This window comes from Phodopus roborovskii, unplaced genomic scaffold (genome assembly GCF_943737965.1).
Source record: "Phodopus roborovskii unplaced genomic scaffold, PHOROB, whole genome shotgun sequence".
Classification (NCBI taxonomy): domain Eukaryota; kingdom Metazoa; phylum Chordata; class Mammalia; order Rodentia; family Cricetidae; genus Phodopus; species Phodopus roborovskii.
In genome coordinates this window covers 3,688,661-3,707,699 of record NW_026126412.1, presented here as the reverse complement: position 1 = coordinate 3,707,699, position 19,039 = coordinate 3,688,661, and the positions used below count along the sequence as shown (strand labels likewise).

The following is a 19,039-nucleotide window of genomic DNA, read 5'->3' as shown; positions in this document are numbered from 1 at the left end:
TCTACCTTGGACACTGTAAGATGGCCTTAGAAGTTACTTTTGCTAAAAAGTATTGTCTTTTCACCTAGGCCTAGAGGTACCCAGTGGGTCACTAAATAGCAGAAACTTGGCTTGTCTCTTAATTTTGTCCTGTCTTCTTGCTACTTTAAATTATGAGACAGATTCTTGCTCAATTCCTATTGTAAGCAGAGTATTTAGGGGGGTTTGTATTAATCTGATAATGATCTCTCTTCAAACCTGAAAGCACCAAGATAAGAGTAACTAATGTAACCTTGATATTTGCAAATACAACATAATGAACAGATTCCATCCAGTAACTTTTTCCTTTTTTTTTTTTTTTTTGTTTGTTTGTTTGTTTGTTGTTTTTTTTTTTTTTTTTTGTGTGTGTGTGTGTGACAGTCTCATGTATGCCAGGAAAGCTTCAATTTTGTTATGTAGCTAAAAATAATCTTGACCTTACAATCCTCCTGCCTTCAAGTGCTGGGATCAAGAGTATTTGCATGCCATCTTAAATATATCATGCTGGGGACTGAAAGGCACACTGGTCTCTGGCACTCTACTCACTTGGATATAGATCTCAGTCAACTTCCAGCTTTCACAAAATTTTGTTTAACATCAAAACATGCTTAGAAGTCACCAGTAATTGCCATAACCTGAAAAAAAAAAAAAAAAAAACCCACCTTGACTTTTTGAGTTGTCCTTTTATCTTAGTCTGCAGTTACTTTTGATTCTAAGAATAATACATCTCATAGATAAGTGTGTGATTAGTCAAAAATAACTGAAGGCAGTAATAATTTCCTAATCCTGGAGAATGCTGCGGGGTGACACCCTCAGTTAACCACCAACAGGGCACAATATGACAATGACTACTTGACCATGCATACTCCTTTCTCTGTGAATCCACATGCAACTGCAAAGCTCTTGTTAGCTTCTGGTAGCAAGGGTTTAGATTATCTTTCCCTTTGTTCCAGTGTGGTTACACAATAATAAATTCCACTGGGACAAGATACTTGCTGGGACAAGTATCTACATGTGTTTTCTGTGATTGCACCCCTGAAAAACCTTCTGCAAGCCAAGAACACTGGCAGTATTCAGTTTATTTTAGCAGCTTCTTTTCTTTGTATCCCTTGTACCCCAATGATTGGACTACCTCCATATTGTCTGTTATAGTGGAACTCCTGTTCTAGCTATTCAACTCTAGTGATTAATTCAGATAAACCACGGGCATCTCAACTTTAACAAAACTTAATCTTATGTTCTTTCTCAAACTTTTTTCTTACCTTGAGGCACATTTGATAGTTACTACCTCCAACATCAACCTAGGCATTCAACTCAGAAATGTAACTGCCCTATCTATTTCAACATTCTCTAATCAACAGTATAGTCATATCTCTCAGACTTGCCTATCACATACAACTAGCACTCTATAAAATCCAAGTCCATCTGGACTGGTGCAACACTTTCCTTATTCTGCACATTTATTGATGATCAGTTTTAAATTCATGCCTTCTTTTGTGATCAGAAAGATCTTTTTAAGACAGAAAAAAAACCTGTTTATAGCAGATTTTTAAGCTTGGATGGCTTGGAATCATATAATCATATGAGAAAAAAAATCAGGGGAACAAGTCAGTTTGTAGGGAGAAATTGGAATACTTATTTTTAGGTGGCTGGTTAGATATTACCATGCTTGGAGAATAGTTGAATCCTTTATAGGCAATGACCTATAAAACCAAGGATTGGAACATTAGAACACAAATCACTCATCCTAAGGATAGGGTTTGATCAGCATCTCTTGTCCCAGGAGAAGACGTGGCATCTTAAACTGCCCCAAAGGGAATCTGTTAGTGTCTTAATTAGGTCTCCCATTGCTATAAAAAGACAACATGACCATGGCAACTCTTAAAAGGAAACATTTAATCGTGGTGGCTTGCTTACAGTTTCAGAGGTTTAATCCATTATCATCGTGGTGGGGAACATGGTGTGCTGGCAGACATGGTGCTGGAGAAACAGCTGAGAGTCCTATATCTTGTAGGCAACAAGAAGACAACTGACAATCACCCTGAGAGAAGCTTAAACAAAATCCCGCCCCTAAAGTGACACACTTCTTTCAATAAGGCTTACTAGTACCACTCCCTTCCAGGGGCATTTTCCTTCAAACTACCACATTCTACTCTCTAGCTCCCAAAGGCTTATAGCCACATATCATGATGCAAAACATAGATTCAGTCCAACTTCAAAAGTTTCCATAGTCTAAAATAGTCTCAAACTTGTTTCAAAGAGCAAAGTACTTTTGATATGCAAGGCAATCTCTTAACTGTAACCCCCCCTATCTAAACCTGTTTTCAGATACCCCAAACCTCGTAATATTACTTTTTCAGAAAAGAAGATACACTACCCTCCCCCCCCCCCTTTTTTTCTTTTTTGTTGAGTTAATCCAAATGTCCCTGTTCATCACTAGAAAGGTCAGACAAAGCTTCCTGCTCATGAGGCTTCACATATGACACATGTGCCTGAACAGTAATCTCTCCGGCCACTGTCTACTGTCACCATCTGAGTGTATATTCTACTCTAGTAAACTCTGCCTGTCTTCTACATTATGCTGTGTGTCTCATTGAAAATTTTCCATGGAGTTCATAAGAAATGGGGAAACCAAGGACAGTACAACAAAGCAAGATTATTGTTGTGATTTTATTTTATGTTTAAATCATTTATTCTTTCTACTTCTTTGTACTTATCACTAACTTCTCCACATCTGCCCTGTCCACCTAGCACATGGAAACCACCACCCAGTGTCTAGTTCTATGACTTTAATTACTTTAGATTCTACATGTAAACTAGAACATGTGATATATGTGTTTTTTTTCATGCTTGTTTTCACTTAGCATGATATCTATCAACATTATACATGTTGTCATAAATGAGTTGCTCTCCAGAAAGATGTGGTCTCACTTCCCACTTTAGATGAGTGATTAGGAGAGAATTTGCAGAACCAAGCCACTATTCCTCCAAAGACTCACCTTACATGATGCTTGAATTATGCTCACACAGAAGGAAACAGACCAGAGTCTCTAACTTTTAGCTGTCAAATGAACATGCTTTATTCATCTGTCTTTTCTGTATTATAGTAAGAAGTTGAGCAGATGGCCTAATATCACATTATCTTTATCAAGTTTTGAAATAGTCTCCCAAAGTTGTCCTAGCTGACTTTGATCCTGTTGATCCTTAACCTGGGGAGCTAAGATTACAGGCCTGTGGCATGAGGCAGAGTACAGATGCATAAAACTACAATATGACACTAACAAATTTCATTTTCATTTTAAACTGAACTGGTTAAGATCATAAAATCAAGTGGCATTTAAATGGCAGAGGGAGGCACAGGAAGATGATCTCAAAAAACAGAAAAACTGAAGTTTGTGGTTTGGACCTGAACAGAAATATCTCAGTTTGTGGGTTTGTAGTGAGCTTTTCTAAGAGAAAGTAAGATAACGTAGCACAAAGAGAAAACCAACAGGGATGGAGTATAAATTTCTTCAAGGATGGGATGCAGCTTGCTGTGCTGACATACACATATGAAACCATCAAGACCACAATTCTGTATGAGGCTCTTCCTTTTGGGCCATCAATTAGCTCCCAAGTCACGACACAGAAGCTTCTTTTTTAGTTATGAATGTGCAGCCTAACTTAGGCTTATTTCTGGCTAGGTCTTTTAACTTAAATTAACCTCAGGAATTGTACTTTTCTTTCTTTCTGTACTTCTTACTTTCCTGTTTCCTCCAGTGTCTGTCTGTCTGGCAGTTGGCTGGCTTCTTGCCCCAGGCAGGTATATCTCCCTCTTTCTCCCTAATTTTCTTCTCCTTCCTCTTCTCCAGTCTAGATTTCTCTCCTTATTTATTCTCTTTGCCGGCCAGCCCCACATATACCTATCGTGCCTAGCTATTGGCCACCCAGCTTTTTATTAGATTAACTGGGCACCTTACACAGGCAAAGTGAAACAGCAACATATCTCTTTTTAATTAAACAAATGCAGCAAAACCAAATGTAACACATCTTTGCCTAGTAAAAATAATATTCCACAACAGATGGTAGCAACAGAAAAGAAAAAAGAAAAAAAAAAAGGCAGCTGGAGGCAGGAGGTGGTAGGGAGATGGGAAGATGGCTCAGTAAGTAAAATCCCTGCCACACATGTGTAAGGGCCTGAATTCAAGCAGGAGGATGCACACAGGTAATGGGAGGGTCCAGCGCATCATGGACAGTCAAACTCTGGCTGTTTGCTTCTAAAATTTGGACTCAATGAAGTTTTAAACAACAAAAACATTACCTAGAAAGAATGACTTATTTATATTCTGGGATTATTTCATTCTGCTCTTTATAAAATTACTTTCAAGATAATTTGGGTTTATGTCATCACAGCCTGTGCTTAACTATTAGAGCTCATACTAAAATACTAGCAACTATTAAGTTCCCAACTTAGTCTAAGATGGAATTAAATTATCATACTTAAAACTAAAAAATTCTTGTAAAAGATGGGTGCTATTTATTCTACACGTAGAGAGAACATCATTGCAGCCATTTGGCAGGTTTCAATCATTATTGTTAAACTACAGATCTTCAAGTTCAACATTCTGTATTTCTATTCAGTTCCAAAGTGACGCAACCCCTGCTGACTTGACAACAGATCAGGAAGTGACATTTCTGTGTAAGCCCATCTCTATTCCTCACAAGCTAGGTAAGCTGCTTTCTAGCACCTCACAACTAAAGGACTGCCATCAAGATCACACTAGTCACCCCACAGGCTGTATGCAGAAGATTCTGTGGCATATTGAAAGAACTCAATAAGTGCTATCCCTTAGAATTATTGAAAACTATTACAAGCATATATTGTGTCCCATTAGAAAACCAATTCTAGAATCAACTGATCTAACAGAAACACTATATAATGCTATCAATCTCCTCCAAGCAGTCACTGGAACATCAGTTCACATTAAAGAACATTAAATACATAAGTGAGATACACTATGTGGCTTTATTAAACACATAAATCTGAAACTTATATGAATGGATTTGCATGAATCTAGCTGAGTCTCAGCTATTTAAAGACCACACTTCATTTCTATGTCAGAAGATATTTTACAACAGGTACACAGTGTGTTCCAATTCACTTATTTGAAAAGCTTCCTCTAAATTTAGAAATACCCACATTTGCTTTAAAATTAAAATTACCTTTTGCATGTTTAAGGACAGAAGTTTGGAAAAAAAAAATACCCTCAGCACTATAGTGATTTAAGAATGATAGATTATACAAAACATGGATTAAAAATAGGAAAGTTAGGATGGAATAAAGATAAAACTACAACCTGGAAAACACCTCAGCATTTATTAGCAGTCACCTGCTATTTCATGTTTAACAATATTAATCACCTATCAAATCACAAGGATGAGGAAGACAAGAAATCACGAGGATGAGGAAGACAAGAAGACTAGAGTGAACAGAATCATACCAACATCATATCTTATTATTTGGTTTCATGTTTTTCCAAATCAAATATATCTGCAAAACAAAACTCATGAAAATGCCTGAGCTAACTTTTTTACTTGACAAGGCAGGCATTAGCTGTTTTTCAAATCCAAAAAGCCAGAAACTTCAGTATGACCTATTTATACCTCCTAGATTTATCACATGCATTTTTTAATGACCCCAAACCAAAGGAAATGTAGAAATCTATTTGAAAAGTTGACATTAAGGTTGTGACACCAAACCAAAATAACAAGAGAACTTAAAGTTAAACTGACAGAAATTTCCCCTACCAGCCTGCTTCCTTCCTCATTTATAAAGCAGGTGTTCTGGAATTTAGTGATGACATGTCAAACGCTTCTTTGAAACTTCACAAGTTTGTCATTTGGTGTTTGTGTCATAACCTTAATATTATTTAAACATACTTTTAAATATCTATTATTTAAAAATATCTTGGAATTGAAGATATCCTAAAGCTTTGAAGAAGGCATCCTCAAAGCACTGTAATCCCTCATGTGCCACTTTTATTAGAAGTAGTGCATAAAACATTTGCTGTTGACAAATATAACTCATTAAAAGGTGAGATGGATGCATTTTAAAATCACTGGCTGCCATCATTATCGGCAGTGCCTTTTATAAATTATTCCTCTTTTTCCTTTGACTGAACTTGTCAGGGTTCCTTCTCAGAGCCTGGGTGTTATGCCTTATAGTCAATGCTTTCAACATGTTTAGACAAGTCACGAGTTAAGCAAGCAGTGGCATTTTATTTTGTAGAAATGAGAAACGGTAACACAAGTACATATTATTTCCCCGAATGCATTGATTTTTAACTAGAGACAAAGTCAGTTAGTGATGGTTTCATCTCACACAAAGGATTTAAAAACAAAAATAGACTGTTTGTATAGAATAGGGAATTTCAAAGAAAGCGACAATAAGAGAGACTCTGGCAGCCTGGCTGCACTGTCATGCAGAAAACTTGGTTTAAAATTGAATTGTGCTTCCCTTGACATCAGAGATCAGGTACATCATAAGGCTGACAGCTGGCTGGCACGCTAACTTCCTGAAGAAGAATACTAACCATATTCTTCCAGAGGCCGCAGGAATACAATTATGGAAACCTTGAAGGAAACAGAGCAGGCAGAGTACAAAACATGAAGAAAGGCATTTATTTCTTACCTAATTTTATTTCAGAAAACTCTAAGAATGATCTAGTCTTCTAGTCCCAAGCAGATAGAAAATTATTTCCTTATGAGTTATTAGCAGAAATGTTATGTCTTTTCCAAAACCTGCAAGATAATTGGACAAAGCTCCATCACTGACACAGTGGGGGAAGGGAACACATTCAAAACACAAGCCATCTACTGTGATAGAAAAGCTTCTATTCTGATATTATGCCTACAGGTTTGAGCACTGAATTTAACTATGTTGGAATACATAAAGACACCCTGATGGGCTACTGAAGAAAAGCTAATTAACAAAAAGGAACAGAGTGTAGGTACATCCAAACAATGGCACTTAGGGAAAAATGTGATTTAAACTTTATTTTTAAGTACTGATAATTCCTAAGGAACTTCAGCTTAAAGAGAATATATTTTGATTATGTAGCTGATATTGTTGGGGTCAGAGCCTGGACACCAGCACCCCAAAAAGATAGGCTATGCCATTTACTTTCGATAGCTCAATTAAAAGGACAAAGAATAGTGAAAAGCAAGAAAGATGTATTCACTGTGGTCAAATTGGAATGAGCAACAAAGCAGGCCAGTGGCCCTTTGCCCCAAGTGTATCTTTGAGGGCCTGACATTGGTTCAGGATTAAACAGAAAGCAAGAAAACACAAGCAAGCCATCTTGGTAAAAGTGTGAGCCCATCATCTCTGACCCTGCCAAGTCTCAGCTCCAGTCTTTACTGAAGGGTAGTCTGACAAGACCTGCATGAACTATTTTTCCTAGAGACAAGCTCCTCCTCTGGCTAGCACCTAGCCTCAGCCTTTTCCTTCTCCTAGTAAGATTTCTGGGGAAATTTTAATTACTCAAGGACCATTGTCTTAATAGTCTGATGTTAAAGGAAGAGGCACAACATTTCTCTTTATAATATCTTTGGCCCTGTAAGGAAGGTTATAGTTGAACCACAGAAAACAACATGACTCAATCCAACTGCTGTTTCCTTTTAGCCACATGTTGTTCTGGGTACTTATTAGAGACACCTTTTCCAGCCTTCACTAGGCACTGTTGTTAAGAACTGGTCCTGAAACTGTTTGGTGTCTGTGATATTACAATATTATTTAACCATTGCCTAATATTCACTGTTTTTAAAAAGTGTCTACCTCTGTTAAAGATACTCAAGATAATTGAGATTCTTGCTAAAAAGATTCTGATTAAGTTAATTATGTCTAGCCCCCAGACTCTGGTCCATGATGACAGTTCCACTAATAAGGTGTCACCAGTAAGCCTGTCTTTATCTGCAGCAAGTTATGTTATTCTTGCCTGGAAAGGGGTAGGGGAGGGTGCTCTCATGTGTAATTTAGAACATCCTGGGTAGTATTTTCTTCTTTCAATCAACAGTAAATATTTCCGGGAGGTGGCAGCAATCACCATTAATCCCAGCACTCCAGAGACAGGTGGATCTCAATGCATTTGAGACCAGGCTGATCTACAAAGCAAGTTCCAGGACAGCCAGGCCAGGAATTTTACACAGAGAAACCACTGTCTCAAAAGAAAAAAACAAAACAAACAAACAAGCAAAAAACAGTAAATATTAACAAATTTATTGAGATTGCGTTGGGAAGCTGAGCAATGAGGCAGCATAGAGATTTCCCTCCATGGGATTGTACCTAGGACATTAACCATGCTAGGCAAGCATGGCATTTAGATATCTAAACTATGTATATCATATGTACCATATGTTATTTCAAGGTCTTACTTTCAATCAACAGTGCTTTATTATTTTTCTCCACTGGAATTCCATGTATCTACTAATTGGTTAGATTTGTTTTTATGCACTAGATATTTTTGAATATTTGTATTTTATGTATTTGTCTAAAAGTTTTGTATGATGGTATATTTATCCAGAACATTTGCTGAACATATTTTTCCTGTGGTCATCAAACACAAATTAATTTGAATTATTTCCAAAATTTATACTGTTCTATTATCATGGCTTATGCAAATGTAAGTCAAGCACAAATGCGGTTTTTTGCATCAACAAATAGCCAAGTACCATTCAACATTTGATATCTAGGCAAAATAAAAATTACCCATGAGAAATCATAAATCAATTAATAGAACATATACATTTTCAACCAAACTGGGGAAATCAAGACAAGAAAAAATACATCCATAAAATAAGACAAGAAGGAGCACATCCCACTATGGTTAGAAAGGTGCAGAAATATTCTCCCAACAAAGAAACTATAGGCTAGGCAGAACAAACAGTTCAATTTAAAAATTAGCTGTAGTGAACATAAAAGTTCAAGTAGTTTTTTAAAAATGAATTACATTTTATTTATTAAACTTATTTAGCCCATTTTCATTCATTATAAATTTTATCTCTTTCCAATATTCATATTCAAGCTAATTAAATTTAATTATTTAATATATACATGTTTTTGAATTAATTTTTTAAAATTAAAGTATAACTTTTGGGTAGTAACATTCTGGATCCTCTTGTTACAAGCTATTACAACTCAGTCAGCATATACGTTTTCCAAATTTAGGAAAAATCTTTAGGACCAGAAACTTCTTTGCAATGGCCAAAGGGAATTTATTTAACAGAACTAACAGGCAGCCAACAGTTTTATTGGATCCATGTCACAGTCATAATTGGAACAAACATGGTTGTGCTTGCCAGAGTTGGAAAGCATGGGCAAAAGAGACCAAAGAAGCACAAAGCTACATATGGGAAAAGACAATATAAAAAGAGACAGCAAGAAGCAAAGTCTGGTCTGGCCTTGCAGACATACAGAGTTCTTCTCTCATTATACACATTACAGAGATACACCATGAGTTGAAAAAATAGAATTACTGACTTGAAGAATTTAAGCAAACTGTTCAACCACAGTCATCATGAAACAACACAGACACAGAACATGTTGTAGGAAACCAAATATAAAAGTAAAACCAAGAATTGAAAAAAAAAATACAGACATTTATGATCATTACCTCAAGGTTATATATCAAATTATACATTGGTGTAGGGAAATTAAGTTTTTTTTTTAAAAAAAGTGGTAATGAAAACCTTAAAAAAGAAAAAAAATAATCTAGAATTGTCATATATGTTCTAAAATGGTCAGTTTCTATAAGAAATTAATATATACATAAAGACATAGAAAAACAGCTAACAGAAATCATTTACATATTTTATACTTGTTGACCTGAAATAAAAACTTCAAAGTAGATATTAAAACTGTGTTCTATGTCGGCAAGATTAATTCAAGCACTGACCATGCCAAACAGACATGGCCACAGGTGCAGATGTGACGGAGTAGATATCTCACTACCCTTGCGAAGCGGAGTCAGGAGGATTTCTGATAGTTTGGGGCCAGTTGGGTTTACACAGTGAATTCCAGGACTGCCAGGGACTCATAGTGAGACCCTGTCTCAAAAATTAATAATGTATTTTTTCCAATAGAGAAACAGAAGCAGGGAACAGGGCAAGTATGTTGATGAATACCTGTACCCTAGCTACATGATTGTAGAGGCAGAAAGAGTGGAAGATCTTAGCATGGGCAAGAGAATTACAATAAAAATATATAAATAGCCAAAAGGAAAATCTAAATTTGTACTTTCAAAACAGTAAATAAGATTTAATAAAAGGCTCTGTCAGTATATGACTAAAGAAATAATAATTTAAAATGAATGAATATAAATCACCCAACCCCAACAAGAGTGAGAAACAACTTTTAATGTATGAGCAAAGATTCAGACATGTGAGAAAATACAGGTATTAAAAACAAACAAATGAAAAAATGTAAAGGAATACCAGAAAGGGATTACATAAACACAGTGATAAAACAATATCTGAGGCCATAATGGATAAAAACAGAAGCAGCTTCATGATAGACATGAGCTTATCTAGCAAAGACATTTTAGCATCCTAAGTAGAAGTCACTAATAGCTAGAAATAATAAAACTATTCAAAGACAAAGAGCATCTTATAAAGAGAAAACTATGACACAAGGTGAACATCAATATCATTACATACTAGTTCCATACTATTGAAATAAAAACTCCATACTTGAAAAAAAATCAAAGCTATATAATGGATCATCAGCCTATAATCCACACTGCCAGAGAAGATAGGAAACAAGGAGAACCCTAAGAGAGACATACATGGTCACCCACAAAAAGGCAAGATCTCCCGAACAAATTGGATGTAGGTAGAGAGGGGAGAGGGAGTTAGGAGAAACAGAAGGGAAGAAGAGGAGGGGACAGGAGACCATGAGGGAATCAGGAAGATTGAGTTGGGGGAAGGTTAGAGGAGAGCAAAAAAAGATATACCATAATAGAGGGAGCCATTATAGGTTTAAAGAGAAATCTGGCATTAGAGAAATGTCCAGAGATCTATCTACAAGGATGACCCCAACTAACAAGCTAAGCAATAGTGGAAGGGTACCTTATATGCCCTTCCCTGATAATGAAATTGATGACTACTACCCTATATTCCATCCTAGAGCCTTCATCCAATAGGTAATAGAAGCAGAGGCAGACATGCACAGCTGAACACTGAGTCGAATTCCTGAAATCCAGTTGCAGAGAGGGAGAAGTGATGAGCAAAGGGGTCAAACCCAGGCTGGAGAAACCCACATAAACAGGTGACCTGAACAAGGGGAAGCTCATGGACCCCCAGACTGATAGCTGGGAAATCAGCATAGGACTGACCCAGACCCCCTGAATATGGATGTCAGTTAGGACGACTGGACAATCTATGGGACCTCTGGCAGTGGAACCATGATGCAGGAACCTAGTGCAGGAATGGACTTCAGTAGAACATTCCCCATTGAAGAATACACAGAGAAGGCCTAGGCCCTACCCCAAATGACTTGACAGATTTTGATGATCCCTCATGGATGGCCTCACCCTCCCTAGGGAGTGGATGGGGGAATAGTACGGGGGTTGGTGGGAGACATGGGAGGATGGGAGGGAGAGGGAACTGGGATCAATATGTAAAATAAAAAAGTATTAAAGAAAAAATCAAGCTTTAAAAGAAAATATCAATCAAACACTCTGAATCTAGAATAACTATCAATAAACTGAAGGCAAAATCTAGCCATTGCCTCTAAAAAATACTAAATAAAGGCTAAGAAATAATTTCCAGCAGCCTTTCTTAAAAAGAAATACTAAAGAAAATGACACTAAATGATAACTGAGGAGCATAATAAAAGTATATACATGTAGGCAGGATTAGTTAAAATTCCACATCTTAAGCTATACAGCCATAGTTAAAAAAAAAAAAAAAAAAACCAATATGGTGCAGGCACACAAATAAATAGCATATAAAATGGAAGAAATTGAAGGCACAAACATGAGCATACAGAACTTCAGCCACTTAATACTTGACAAAGAAATCAAAAACATAAGCTGGAGAAAAGAAGGCATCCTCACCACATGGTGCTGGGTCTTCATGCAGAAAAATGAAACTAGACTTGTATCTATCACCTTGCACCAAAATTAACCCCAAATGTATCAGAGATACAGACCTGAAACCTGAAGCACTGAAATTACTAGAAGAAAGCATGGGTAGTACCCTACAGGACACAGGTGTAGGAAAAAACTTTGTAAAATAGAAGTCAACATGCCAGGAAGTAAGGCTAATAATTGACAAGTGGGACTTCCTAAACCTAAAAAGCTTCTGCTCGGCTAAAGAAACAATCTATTAAGAGAAGCAGAAGCCCACAGAATGAAAGAGCTAGACATCTGACAAGGAGAATCAATATCCAGACTATATAAAGAATTCAAAAAACGGAATAAAAAAAAAATGCCGCATCTGAAAAATGGACCTGGGATTTGAATACCCAGTTCTCAAAAAGAGGAAGAGGAGGAGAAAGCCATTGTCCCTAGAAATAAGGGAATTACAAACCATACAACTTCAAGATTTCATCTTACCCTAGTCAGAACAGCACAGTTAAACAAAAAAGCAGACCAAAAAATGTAGTAGGTGATGTTGTGTGTCACACACACCCAGGACAGGATGACTATCCTTCATTGTTGGTGGGACTGCAAACCGGTGCAGCCACTAGAAAATCAGTGTGGAGAATGGAGACTTCTCAAAAACCTAAACGTAAGTCTGCCATATGACTCAGCTATACTACTCATAGGCATGTGCCCAAAGCACCCAATGCACACAAATTCTTGGTCAGCCAAGTTCATTGCTAGAGCTTAAAAATGGAAACAACCTAAAAGTCCTATGATAGACGAATAATGACAAACTATTACATACATACTGTGGAATACTATTCAGCAGTAAAGAAAAAGGAAGCCATAAACTTTGCAAGTAAATATTGTAGAATATTTGTTTATGCTGTGGAACATTTGTTTAACAATACAAAGAAGTGTTGAATTCTTTTATGTTGCATTTGTTTAATTCTGTGAAACTGTTACTTTGCCTGTCTAAAACACCTGATAAAGAGCTGAAAGTCCAATACAAGGCAGGAGAAAGGATAGTCTAGGCTGGCAGGCAAAGAGAATAAATAAGAGGAGAAATCTGGGAGGACATCAGGGGCCAGCCCCCCAGCTAAACAACAAGCCATGGAGTAAGAAGTAAAGAAAGGTATAAAGAACTAGAGAAAGACAAAAGCCCAGAGGTAAAGGATAGATGGGATTCTTTAAGTTAGAAAAGCTGGCAAGAAACAAGCCAAGCTGAGGCAGGGCATTGAGAAGAAAGAATAAAACCCCCCATGTGATTTATTTGAGAGCTGGGTAGGCAGGCCCCACAAAGAGAAAAGAGCCAAAGAGTAAAAACAACCAACTACAAGTATATGGATGGAACTAGAAAAGATCTTATTGAGGGAGGTAACCCAGACAAAGAAAGAAAAACATTGCATGTTCTCCCTTATTGAAGCCTCCTAGCTTCAAATCTTCAGATATAAATACAAAACTGTAGGAACCTACTACTGAATTCCAGCTACAGGTCCAGAGAGAAACTGGCCAGGCGTAATCTCTTCAGCCTTCATTTCCTTCTAAAGATAAAGATGTTCATCTAAATCACTTGCTTTCAAATTCACGTGACACATTTTAAATTCTGAAAACACTCAACTGAAATGATATAGATCACTATTGGAAAAGCATTATACTGCTAGATCTCCACAATCGCCTTAAAAACAGATAGGAGCCATAAAATGAGAATGATTTTTATATTTTAGCAAGCATTATTCTGGGTCCAGGAGCAACTAGATGATATTTAAATTGTGCATATAAATATTATCTGGATGATGGAAATTGATTATTTTGCTATCAAAAATTTAATTGAGTTGTATTTGGGAGAACAGTCTTCCTATATTCATCCCCCCTCCCCAGGAAGCTTCAAACTTGTGACTCCTGCTTCATCCTCCATGCCCTGAGATAACAGGTATAAGCAGCACCCCTGGCTAACATTTCATTTTCTGAACACTTGAAGTCAGAAATTAGGTCATAGCTTGTGTAACCACTGAATTTCAAAGACAGTCACTTACCAAACATTCTCATTTTAAAATGACTCTTTGGACATGTCTTTTGAGCCTTCAACTGTTCTTTACAGCTATCCAAACTGTATTATAAAATATAGGAGTTAGTGTAAGAAGGCATGCCTCAAGTGTTAGTATCAGTGTCTGGCAATTAGGGTTGAACTTTCTGTGAAGGTGAGAGGGGCTGTGGCAGCAAAATTCAAGAGAGCTGAAATTGAAAGAGTCACAAATTATAATATATAGCTAAAGTTTGTTATGCGAGTAGCTAACATTGTATAGAGTACTATGATAGTAACACGAAATCCCTTTAACAGATAACTTTCGTGTGGACTCACGTCCCAAACACTTTGTAAAAATTTAAGTTTATTTACTTATTTGAGATAGGGTAGCCAAGGATAACCTTGAACTTCTGATCCTTCTATTTCCCTTTAGCTATCAAGTGCTGGGAAGGAACTATGTATCCACCAGTATAACTGGTTCATAAGGTTTTGAGAATCAAACCCAGAGCTTCATCCGGGACAGGTGACCAAGGCCCTCTGTAGATTTCTCACAACAGGGTAACAGTGTGATACTGGTACTCTCTTCTTCTTTCCTTTTTAAAATATGTTGTCAAGCCTGCATGGTAGTCTGAGGTGTCCACCTACTTCACCCACATTTCTATTTTCTCTTATTCTAAAAGTTTTTAAAAGCCCCTTGCACAAATAATTCCTCTTGACATCTGCTTCTAGGGAAATTTGAACAATGTCCGTGCAGGGCAAATCACCACATTAAATTCTATGTGTATTATTTCATTTAATCTCCCCAAAGGTACTATAAAGATTTCATTGCTATCCCTACTTTATGAATAAAGAAACAGGGCCAAAAGAACCTAAAAGTTGGGATTTAAATCCAAAGCCATATGAGTTCACTTATTTATCCCATTTTAAAACACCAACTTTATTTTTTTTTAAGATTCATTTATTTACTTTATGTGAGTCCTCTATCTGCATGTATGTATGTCTTCATGTCAGAAGGAGGCATCAGAGTCCACTATAGATGGGTGTCCAGGAATCGAACTCAGGACCTCTAGAAGAGCATCCAGTGAGCTTAACTGCTGAGTCATCTCTCCAATCCCAAAACTTTATTTTTAAAAAAAAAAAAAAAAAAACAGAACTATAAAGACCCCAAATAAAACATGTAAGGGTTACTGGTATATTTTATATATTACCACATTTAACTCAGTAAGTCAATAGAGGTGCCATTTTATTATCATGTGATAGATCAAGTGTATCTCAGAGAACTTAAGTAATGGTTTCAGATAATAATTGAATAAGCTGAAGTCTATACTGTGGTTCTCCCTGAAATCAACTATTTCATACTTCCTTGCCTAATTAAAGTGACACATACCTATTTAGCATCCACTGTTATTACATCTTTTTTATGTGTGATGCATTCCTAAGGATGCACTAGGACCTATTCTTGGTCTATATATTTGAACAAATCTGTATTTTGCTTTGGTGTTATTTTTTGTAAAATAGCTACTTGCACATTATTCTTGGAATGCTATATGTGTGAGCAGTGAGTGAGTTAATGTGTGTTAGTAGGAAGTTATGTGTGTGAGTAGTGGGTATGTTATGTTCAGAATGCCCATCTGATCTAGAAGCTGATCTGGCAGCTCATTTGGGCCTATCCACCGCCTCAACAAGTGCAATGTGTATATGAGCTGCTTTCTTTCAACCCCCCCTTAGATTAAAAGACTCCAGGAAATCAAGATGGCGTCCCACTTGTATGTATTGGCGGAAGTTTGTCACATGCTCCACCATCTTGATTTCATCCCTTTTCCTTTTTAAACACACATCCTCTACAAGAGAATGGAAGTTAGCAATTACTAAACATCTTATAAATCTACACACACACACACACACACACACACAGGATGAAAGATGCTTAGATGAAGTCATAGATTTGATAAAAAGCTATTTCATCTCATTGAATGATCCAAAAGCAACTGGCCACAGAGGGTGTCTGTAAAAATAAAACACCATGGCTAAGCTACTACATATGTTATGCAGAAGTGATCTAAATAGAATAGAAATAGACAAAATGGAGGGAGGGGAGTAGGAACTGAACTTAAAACCTATTTTTTGGTTGTTCAACTATGTGCCTTTTAGCACACATCATGATAAAGGAAAGACTAACTTTCCAAATCTCTTAGCAAAATACCATCCATTCAGCAAACAGTGCATCTAAAGGTTAAAATTATATGTGCTTTTCCCATTCGTACACGGTACTATTTGGGCTGATTTTTAGGAGATAAGAAGAGTATAGAGAGACCAATATCTTATTATATTCTCTTTTACATCTTCTGATTTTTAAGTTTAAATACAATCAATTCTAATTATACATAAATTATATGCAATTAAGTACAGAGGAGAAGAGAGAGGCTAACATCTTATTGAATATCCCTTTAAGTTGTCTGAATTTGAAAACTTAAATGTAATTGGTAAAAATCACTTGATACTATTTATTACATGACATGTATACATGACCCATGGTCATTACTTCTCTTTATATAATTCGTTATAAGTGAGCAGATATGAAGAACAAAATGTTTTATTAAAAAACATTTTTATAGTTCAAAATATTATTATACTATCATTTACCATTGGAATGTCTATATAAAAGTGATAAAACATTCCAGAAACCAAGTAGTTGCAGGCCCCAAATCTCATTACATAGTAATAAATTTTCAACATAGGAAGATTCACGGAATAAGGAAAAAAGTAGGTTACAAGATAAATTGTAGACTATTACTTTTATTTTTAAAGCATACACACACACACATCTGAAATAATGTAAATACATGATGAGTAGGTATCTCTGAGTACGGTTATGAGCAAGTTTTCATTTCCTTCTTTTTTGGCTTATTTATACATGCAAATATTTCTGTAAGAAATGAACTTTCAAAGAGAGAAAGAAAAAGAACAAAATAAGTGCCAATTCAATCCCCTCCTAAAGACACTGGTCACACACACAAATCAATGCACTCTGAAAAGCCTAACATCTTTAAGCATACACACAATGTGTCCACAGCCTCCATGAAACTCGCCTTTACTGTAGGTCTATTAGTCTTCACTATCCTACATATCCAAATGACTTGGTGACTGTTCTCTTTACCTCACTCTTTCCTTCTGTCCCCATGCAAAAGTCCTCACCAGGCCCACATCCCTCATTATCTTTCTTTAAGACTTTCTTCATCTATACTCCTGGAAGCAAAAGTCTTTATTCTGCATGCCTGTCATGCTTTTCACTCAGCAATGTTTGTACATGGTCTCTTTAATAACTATTTGTATATGTAACTTTATTTCATAATAGAGTATAAGTGTGGAAATACATAGACTAGTAGTTGTGGATTAATAATAAGAGAGAGCAGGCCAGTAAGGAGCCCTAGCCATTGACCAACCTGCTAATAATTAATATAGTGTCTGTGTGCTTATTTTGAACTGAAAGGTGATGAGACTTGGTGGGACAGAAACTTCCATCTTCATATAAGTAAAAATATTCTTCATCTTTATCTAATTTATAATGCATTATTATCTCCATCAATAATCTTTTAAAGATTTAATTTTTTTATGTGTATAGAGATCTTTGCCTGCAAGTTTGTATGTACATCACATGTGTGCCCAGTGACTACAAAGCTCAGGAGTGGATATGGAATCCCCCCAAAAGTGTTACAGATGGTTGTGAGCCACCATGTGGGTGCTGGAAAGCAAACCTAGCTCCTCTGCAAGAGCCATCTCTCCAGCACCCCCATCAATCTTAAATGCCTACAAGATCAAGGGAGAATAAAACTATATTTATTTAATATCAAGTGAATCAGGCCAAGTGTTTAAGCCTTTCCATACACCAACTCATGTGACTTTTGAAGCTGTCCTGTGGATGATTTTATATGTGGAATCACAAGCTCATAAGCTCACAAAGACCCATTGACATCTTGTGTAAAAGCAAATTAAAAGAGGGGGGGCTATTATTCAAAATCCAAAATCCCCAAAACTCAAGTCTTGTACTTCCATTACAAAAGCATGGTTCACTGTTGCTCCATGGGGAAGACACAGTACACATAGAGCCCCCTGTGACCAAGTGTTATAGTATACTAAAACTGCTACCAGGTATATTGGAGAATCAACAGAAGTCAGAGGATTCTACAAGTAATTAGAGAATTTAGATTATCTAATCCAATGTCCTAATAAATGAAAAAGATAATCCCCAGAGGAAGAAAATTCCCTTTGTATACTATAATGTATATTATATTGGCAAACTGTCATGTGCTACTTGAGCTCACTGAAAAATGTGGTTATCTACATTCTTCTTGGCCCATGCCAAAAAAATAAAAACCAAACAAACAAACAATTTTAAAAACAGCTACAAGACAAACTGTTTCCAAAAGAGGTTACTGTTGTTTCTTTGATGATATAAACATGTGGACACTGGGAAAAGAGAACCCAGAAGTCCAGCCCTGGGAATCTCCTCCCTGGAAGGAAAGAAAGCTTAATCAGGAGCTCTAGGAGTGCTTTGACATCTTCAGTTGTTTCCACTGGAGGCTGTGAGCATCCAGTCTGCTGATGTTATCTCTACCTCCTACTAAGTCACTCAAGGAATGGATATAGTTGGTTTTATGTTTGTTTTTGTTTTGTTTTCTTGGTGGGGGCCTGCCACCCAGCTCCCAAATAAATAAATAGAAACTTATTCTTAAGTATGAATGCCCACCTTAGGTTGTCTAGCCTGCTTTTCTTAACTTAAATTATCCAGTCTGTCTTTTGTCTATGGGCTTTTACCTTTCTGTATTCTATATGCCTTTCTTTCCTTCTTACTTCATGGCTGGTTGTGTGACTG

General features: G+C 36.5%; 1 protein-coding gene across 1 annotated transcript in view; it reads right to left on the bottom strand.

The window, feature by feature from the left end:
- Positions 1–6,751, bottom strand: part of Kiaa0825 (KIAA0825 ortholog) — a 404,739-nt gene extending 397,988 nt beyond the window's left edge. Inside the window, exon 1 of the mRNA XM_051182787.1 lies at positions 6,689–6,751. The gene's annotated coding sequence lies outside the window, so the exon portion shown is untranslated. The remainder of the gene's footprint in view (positions 1–6,688) is intronic.
- Positions 6,752–19,039: the final 12,288 nt, after the last annotated feature.